The sequence below is a fragment of the Gossypium hirsutum genome, chromosome A12 (assembly GCF_007990345.1).
Source record: "Gossypium hirsutum isolate 1008001.06 chromosome A12, Gossypium_hirsutum_v2.1, whole genome shotgun sequence".
NCBI lineage: Eukaryota > Viridiplantae > Streptophyta > Magnoliopsida > Malvales > Malvaceae > Gossypium > Gossypium hirsutum.
The window spans coordinates 53,483,598-53,490,455 of record NC_053435.1 but is presented as its reverse complement, the minus strand read 5'-3'; the positions used below and the strand labels follow the sequence as shown (position 1 = coordinate 53,490,455).

At 38.9% G+C, this 6,858-nt stretch overlaps 1 non-coding gene across 1 annotated transcript; it reads right to left on the bottom strand.

Annotated features, from left to right (window-relative positions):
* Positions 1-5,622: 5,622 nt before the first annotated feature.
* LOC121212089 (small nucleolar RNA R71) lies at positions 5,623-5,726 on the bottom strand. Its single transcript, XR_005907299.1, has one exon. It is a non-coding gene; the product is annotated as a small nucleolar RNA R71 (small nucleolar RNA).
* Positions 5,727-6,858: the final 1,132 nt, after the last annotated feature.

Below are 6,858 nucleotides of genomic sequence, written 5' to 3'. Positions count from 1 at the left end.
AATATATATAATTCTTAAAATTAAACAAATATATAAAAAAACTAAAATCAAATTTAAAAAAACCTGGGGCCAATTACAAATAAAATGAAAATTTGGGTTAAATTAGAATGCACACAGAAACTGAGGGACTCACTGGGCAATTAGCCTTAATCCCCAAAACGACACTGTTTTCAGAATAAGCCTTATAATGACCAGAGGGACTAAATTGAAACAAACATAAAAAGTTAAGGTTAATTTAAAATAAAAATAAAATGCAATTATAAAATTAAAATATGCGGAAGGATCGATTGAGCAAATTGCCCATTTATCAAAAACACGTGGATCTCATTTGGGTTTTGGGTTAACACGCGGATCCTGGGCTCTAGAACGACGTCGTTTTGAAGCTATTTGTTTTAAGCAAAACGGCACCGTTTTCATAAGGCTATATAAGCCAAATTTTAAGCTTTGAAATCATTTTTGCAGTCTGTTTTAAAAAAAAGGAAACCCTCTGAAGGAGGGTTGGGAAAGGGGTTCTCGAACTGCTATCGAGCCTCCGTCCAGGGATTCGCACGCGCTCACGCGCCCCCGTCAATGCCGCCACATACGACGATCAGAAACTGGAAAGTATCCTTTTTCCGGTGCGAATCAAAACGGTACGTTCCCTGTTCCTTTTTTATAGTTCGCAATATATATAAATTTAAAAAAAATATATTCACCTTTGTATTTCTCGATCGACAATGGTTCACTCTTCTGTATGTATGTAAAAATGACTTTTTATTGAATCTGTGTGTATCTATCAAAAAACATGTCTTTACAAATTAAAGAAAAGGGGTTTTTATAACCCTCTGATACATTTTTGGGAAAGTATCCTTTGATTTCTTTCCATGCTTGTTTTTCTTTTGCTGTTGTGGCTCTTTCCTTTTTGCAGGTAACGACGAAAATCCGGCGATGAACAATGACGATCGGGCACTGATGACGATAATGTTGGCACTGATTTGCGTGTTGACTGCAGCGCGATTCTGGGCAAGAGTTGTGGGGTGAGACGAAGAGGCGTGACACTTGGGATGGTTGCGGTACTTAGCTTCTGGAACCTTCCATTTGCGGCACCTAGGGTTCCAGAAACCCTAGGTCTTCCGTCCTTTGTTAATCAATTGGGCCATTTGGGCCGTACTTGTTTGTGGGTTGGGTGTAAACGGGTTAGTGGGTAGTTTAGGTTAATTAGGTTCTAAGTATTTAGGTCTACGGGTTAGTGGGCTATGGTATTGTAAATGGACTATAATAAATAAAAATTCATTTATTTATTTTTTTTGCTTTTGGTTTTAAGGCCCGGGCAGATTTGGGCTACTACAATGGGTTAAAGGTTAATATTAAGGGTACTACAAGAAATGGCTTGTTAGGCTCAAGAGGGTTTACTAGGGGTTAATCATGGAGGTAGGCTTTTCATGGCATGAGTGGGTTAATCCTAAGTGCCTTAATCATTTTGATATATCAAATCAAATGGTGTGGTCTCGACATGCATAATCAAGCAAGTTCTAGAATAACAGTTCAATACTGACGCACTCAAAGCAATAATAAAAGTGAGCATGAAAGAATTAATAGATTCTCAAAAATCTCACAAAAAGTTATGGCTTTTTGATGTTTAGACTCGTGAATTCCAATTCAAAGTAATACCTAGACTTGGGGAAACAACCTATAATTTTAAATTCTTAAAAATCAACTTATCATGCTTGATTCTCTAATGTCTTAAAGTTTAAATAATCAATGCGTAAATCCTTATGTTTTAATTCAAGATATATCAATCAAAATCATAAATTAATTAAAATTTATCCTAAATATGAAAGCTTTTCAACAGAACAAGGTGACTATTCAGGGATTTTTCTGATAATGAAATAAATACCCCCCACACTTAAGATGTACATTGCCCTCAATGTACAAAGATAGATATTAGAGCATAAAAATAAGATAGGGAGAGAAGCAAAACTTCCTGTATGATGAAGTCTTCGAATTAGAGTTTTGGAGAGGAATCGGTTCTAGAGTGGAGGAGGATATTCCGGTGGTCGTAGAGGTTCATTAGGCCATAAGTCCTGCTCCAAAAGAATATTATATCTAGTGGTAACTATGGTCGTGGTTGATCAGGACATGGCAGTCGTGGAGAATCTTTCCCGGTGGAGTTTTAGTTCCTATATGACGATGAGCTTAAGAGCTCTATATAACTGTGATAAAATCAGGAACTTTTTAGGGGATATTAGGAAGAATAATTACTCAAAAAGAAAAAACCAAATTTAATAATTAAAAATAAAATTTCTAAAATCTAATAAAAAAAAGTAGTTTCGATAAAAATTAAAAACAGAAAATAAGAAATAAATATTTCTAAACATCTTTATCGCTGGATGGTTTGCGAGGTGGGACTGGCGATGAGATGTAGAGGTGCAAACAAATCTACTGTAAAGTAGCATCAATATTGTTAAATCGTTGAAAACACTGCTGCTCAAATTGGGTGAGACGCTCAGATATGTCAGCATATGAAGCCGCCGCATGAACTGGACGAGAGGGTGGTGGTGGCTGAGTCGGTGGGCCCTCGTGCTGTGGGGGGACATCATCAGGAATGTCCTCGTAGGCCTCCTCTTCTTTAGATTGGGTGAGACGATACTGGGGAGGGTAGGTTCCTCGGCGCCTCTCGATCATCCTCATGCTAAGCATGCTCTAGTTGCCTTGTGGAAACATCTGGCCGATGAGTGTGAGGGATGATTCTTGGGCTGCAGTGTTGAGGAGCCGGAAGTGTCACGCCAGCTGGGTCACGTAGGGGCCAATGGAGATGAGCCCCTTCCTACGCGGCTCTGTCTGGTGCTGAATCGCAAGGGCGATGAAATAGGTAAGGTCGATGACGTGCCCTTGCGACATGCACCATAAGAAGTAGACGTCATGGGTGTTGACGACGTCAGTGCTCTCTCGCCTCCCTGTAATCGTGTGAGCTAAAATAGTGTGTAAGTACCTCAGGGATGGTGGGAGGGCTGATGCCTTGGAGCGACTAGGATTGTAGGAGGCCGTGCTAGGGGCCAATGTGTGCCAGCACTTCGAGGGAAAGAAATGTATGTGGCGACTGAGAGCATGTAGTTCATTCTCCTTCTTAAACTCCTCCGTATATAGGCCTAGTGCAGTACTAAACTCTGGGATGCTTAGCTGGTGGGTTAACCCACCTAAGTGAAACTAGACCATGCTGGGATCATCATACCGTGTCATTACGGTCTGAATATGGAATGTTGGGCACAGTTCTATTGTGATCTCTAGGTATGTTGGCTCGATAATCCCGAAGAACAGCTCCCAAGTGTCAGTGGTTAGGAGGGCCCGAATCGCGTCAGCCATCTGAACTTGTTCTATGGCAGCCCAGTCGATGCAGCGGCCCGCAATTAAGGGTCAGACCCGAAGTATTTGAAAAAGCTCTTCTTGGTGCCCTCGAGTGAACTGCAGGAGAGGGTGACAAATTTTTGCAGTTGGACCCGTGAAAGATGACGCTCCCTTCCTCTTCTTCGAGGCTGGTACGGCAACTTTCTTTGGGTTCGACAATCCGGTCTTGCTAAAACTATACTACTGTTCGATAGGTACACTTGCCTACATCGCGATAATAGTTAGTTCAAGAATGAGTAATTATAAATATTTAAAATCTATCACGAAATAACGCGATCACTATTACATGTTGCGTTTAATTCCTATGGGAAAAACTTGCTTGGTGGTTGATTGGTTGCTGGAGAATGTAGGAAAATGAGTAAATGGTTGAAGGTTTGCTGCGACAAATTTTGGGTAGTTTGCCAACACAAATGTTATGGCAATACCTTTAAGATCCTATTTAGCACTTAATTGTACCATTCTCAGTTTCAGCTGTATTTTTGCCAGAAAAATCCACCTGAAAAAGAGAGAGGATTATGGACTAATGGACCTACCCTAGAAGGTCAAACCTATAAAAGCCAAAGGGGGAACCCTAGTAATGGAGAGTAGTTTTTTTTTAGAAAAAGGAAGAGCAACTTTTGACAGAAAAAGGTGGAAGGATCAAGAAGGAAAGTGGCTGAAGATGGAGAAAATAGTTGCATCATCTTTAGTAGCTGCAAGACATTGTTCTGCTGGTGTTGATAGTTGAATAAGCAAAAAAATTTATCTCGAATTTTCTCCTTTGATTCCTATCACATTTCTTTTAAAACTTAATTGTAAAAGATGATGTTGGTTACTGCATTATACTTGAACTTGATTTATGCAGCTATGAGCTATATCTCTTAAGCTTGGGATTACTTTGCTAAACCCTTTAGTTTTTATTAATGTTCATAATTTAAGTTGGAATTATTTTGTTGCTTTATTCAATGGTATTTCATGCTTTATATTGGTCGTTTATTAACAAATATGTGGCAGGTTATTAAAGATAACTTAATGCGATAGACATTGGATAATATGAGTGAATGATAAATTATTTATTCGCAACATCCTCTAGACATAGAGCCTTGCCTCATAGGAAAGAAGGTAGAAAATATTAGGGATAGCCAAACTCAAGTCTATAGATATATAATATCTTAGGGGGAGGTAAGATAAGGTTTTACTCTCGAAAGAAGCAAACTGCTGTAGAAACCTATCGAACAGTAGAATGTTCAAGACTTTGCTATGGCATTAATAGTTAGAGAGGGTCGATGCATCAGTAATCCCAGTCGTCCTAATCAATATTGTAGTTCCTTAATCTTCTTTTTTGTATTTACTTTGTCATGGCATTCTTGTGTTGTTTACTTGCTTTGTTTTGTACATTTTATACATCATCATTCTCTCATTTTGTCACTACATTCTCACTGTTATTTTGCATTAGAATTAATCAAGCTTAACTCTATTAACTTGACCAAATTCTACCTATCTAATCCCTGTAGAGACAATCTCACTCATCACTTTATTACTCGCTTGACATGTATACTTGCACAATTCGTACATTCTATTTATAAGCGACAAGTTTTTGGCACCATTGTCGGGGATTTACAATTGAAGAAATTTTGTTTTTTTATTCTCTTTTGTTGCATTAGTTTTAGATAAATTTGTTGTATTTAATTTTTACAGGTTTTCCATTAGTACATGAGTAAAAGCACTCCTGTTAACGAAGAGTATCCTTTTGACCTAGAAATCGAAAGAACTTTGCCAAGGAGGAGAAGAAAATTACATAATATGGCTAGGGAAGGAAATGATCCTAGTTTGAATGGTCTATTGAATCCAAATGATTGAGATGTTAATCTTCTTATTCATTGTGTGATAGATGACCGAGATAGACCAATTCGAGAGCATGTAGTTCCAATTTTGGATGACTTAAATCCAGCGATAGTAAGACCACAGATACAAGCTCAGCATTTTGAGTTGAATCCAGTAATGTTCAAAATGGTACAAACAATTGGACAATTCGGGGGCTTGCCCATTGAAGATCCAAGACTACATTTTAGACTTTTTCTAAAGGTTTGTGACTCATTTGATCAACAGGGTGTTCCTGAAGATGCCTTGCAGCTTAAATTGTTCCCATATTCCTTGAAAAATCATGCAAGATCATGGCTTAATGCTTTGCCGTCAGGAATAGTGGCATCAGGGAATGACTTGTGCCAAATATGGTATAATTCGCTAAACATTAATGGCAAGCTTAGAAATGACATTACATCTTTTTGACAATAAGAGGGTGAAATAGTTTACGAAGCTTGGGAAAGATTTAAGTTGCTTAGAAAACGTCTTATGCATGGTTTCCAACACTGGACATAGATAGAGATGTTTTATAATTGGTTGAATGCACATACAAGGATGTTTTAATTCAAGATATATCAATCAAAATCATAAATTAATTAAACTTTATCATAAATATGAAAACTTTTCAAGAGAACAAGGTGATTATTCAGGGATTTTTCTGATAATGAAATAAATCCCCCCCACACTTAAGATGTACATTGACCTCAATGTACAAAGATAGATATTAGAGTATAAAAATAAGATAGGGGGAGAAGTGAAACTTCCTGTATGATGAAGTCCTCGAACTGGAGTTCTGGAAAGGAATCGGTTCGATAGTGGAGGAGGATACTTCGGCGATCGTAGAGGTTCATTGGGCCATAAGTCCTGGGCCAAAAGAATATTATATCTAGTGGTAGCTATGGTCATGGTCAATTAGGACACGGCAGTCGTGGAGAATCTTTCCCGGTGGAGTTTTAGTTCCTACGTGACGATGAGCTTAAGAGCTCTATATAACTGTGATAAAATCAGGAACTTTTTAGGGGATATTAGGAAGAATAATTACTCAAAAAGAAATAACCGAATTTAATAATTAAAAATAAAATTTCTAAAATCTAATAAAAATAAAAAGTAGTTTCGATAAAAATTAAAAACATAAAATAAGAAATAAATACTTCTAAACATCTTCATCGATGGATGGTTCGCGAGGTGGGACTGGCGATGAGATGTGGAGGTGCTGACAAATCTGCTGTAGAGTAGCATCAATGTTGTCAAATCCTTGAAAACACTACTGCTTAAATCGGGTGAGGCACTCAGAGATGTCAGCATATGAAGCTGTCGTATGAACTGGACGAGAGGGTGGTGGTGGCTGAGTCAGTGGGCCCTCGTGCTATAGGGGGACATCATCAGGAATGTCCTCGTAGGCCTCCTCATCGGTAGATTGGGCGAGACGATACTGGGGAGGGTAGGTTCCTCGGTGCCTCTCGATCATCCTCATGCTAAGCATGCTCGAGTTGCCTTGTGGAAACATTTGGCCGATGAGGGTGAGGGATGATTCTTGGGCCGCGGTGTTGAGGAGCCCAAAGTGTCACGCCAGCCGGGTCACGTAGGGGCCAATGGAGATGAGCCCCTTCCTATGTGGCTCTGTCTGGTGCT